Source organism: Camellia sinensis, unplaced genomic scaffold, assembly GCF_055761805.1.
Source record: "Camellia sinensis isolate YWXY unplaced genomic scaffold, ASM5576180v1 Unanchor316, whole genome shotgun sequence".
NCBI lineage: Eukaryota > Viridiplantae > Streptophyta > Magnoliopsida > Ericales > Theaceae > Camellia > Camellia sinensis.
In genome coordinates, this window is record NW_028129195.1 from 38,456 (window position 1) to 40,000 (window position 1,545).

Sequence of the window (1,545 nt, forward strand, 5' to 3'; positions counted from 1 at the left end):
GGAGTCACTTTTTTTTTATTTTTTGTAATTCTTTTTATTTGATTTCTGATTGTGCTTGTTCTATCAGTCAGATCTTTCATTTTTTTTTCTGTCAGTAAAAAATTTGTCCAATATGTAGATTGAATTCGACTAAAGGATTTATGAATTATATGATTGCGGGTTATAGAATCTTTTTCTTTTTTTTTTTTAGTTTCGCTTGATTTATATATTTCTCTCAATCTAAATAATAGAATTGGATTTACTTTTGAGAGTTCTTTTTTTATTTTTTTTAAAAACGGAATGCCCTTGATAATCCATTTTTTTGTTTTTTTTGAGATATTTAGAAATTTTGTTCTTTCTTTTAAAACTTTTAGAAATATAAAATACTTTTTTTTCAATTTTCCAATTTTTTTTTCGAGTTTCTTAAAAATGGGTTCAAAAAAGGAAGGCCGTTTTTGGGGAGAACCAAAAGGAAGTTCAGCTTCCATTCCCCAAACCGTTAAAAAAAAAAAATCATCTTTTTGTCCTTTCTTTTTGATTCGATCTATATGAGAGGACCGTGGCTTAGATCTGTGCCAGGGTTTCAGACAGAAAGGAAATAGCATCTTTATTTGAATACCGTCTATTAACCAATTTTTCGGAAATTCTGTTTCTGATAATTGAACACCATTATAGGTGCATTTAACATGCATTTCTTTATTCCATTCATTTAAATCCTCAGACCACTCAGGAAATTGTAATAATAGCATACGGCCAATATTTTTAGCTATTATCAATGACGGTAATATAATATATTTTCTAAGAATCGATTGAGTTATTAACATGGAACCTCTTATTACTTGAGCAAATGGAATGGTATCCCAGGCTTCTGCTACTTCTATCCGCGCTTTCTCTTTTCTTTTGTTCTCTTCTTTTTTGTCCTTTTCCTTTTTTTCCCTTTCTTTTATTTCTTCTTCTGTATAATCTGAAATTTTGAATTCTGCTCCCTTTCCTATACAATTTCTAAAAATGAGTTTTATCAGTTCGGAGATATCAAAAAAAAAAGGGTGTGATTTGTCTATTCTGTCCAAAAAAAGCGGAGAATGTGCATTTGCTTGAAAAAATTCCCAAATAACTGTTTTACATCTTTGGGCTCGCATTGAACCTTTGATTATGTCTCGACGAAAATCAGATTGTTGCGAATATCGTATCAAAGCTACTTCGTCTCTTTTATTAGAATTATTAGTATCCTTATTATTAGGATCGGTATTTCCCCGGTTATCAGTAAAAATCACTACACGTTTGGCTTTTCTTGAACGAATCTGATAATCTATTGGTACTTCTTCTTCACTTTCTCCTTCCTGTTGTTCTAATTCGTTGATTAATTTGTATGACCATCGAGGGACTTTTTTACTGATTTCTTTTATTCCAATAGATTTTTTTTTTTTTTTTTGATCATTAAGATCACTTCTAATTGCATTGAATAAAAATTTTGTTTTATTTTCGGAATCCATTCTTCCTTGTTCTGAAAATAAAGAAGATCCTTTCAAATTCAAATTTGATTTAAGTTCACTGATTAAAGTCAAG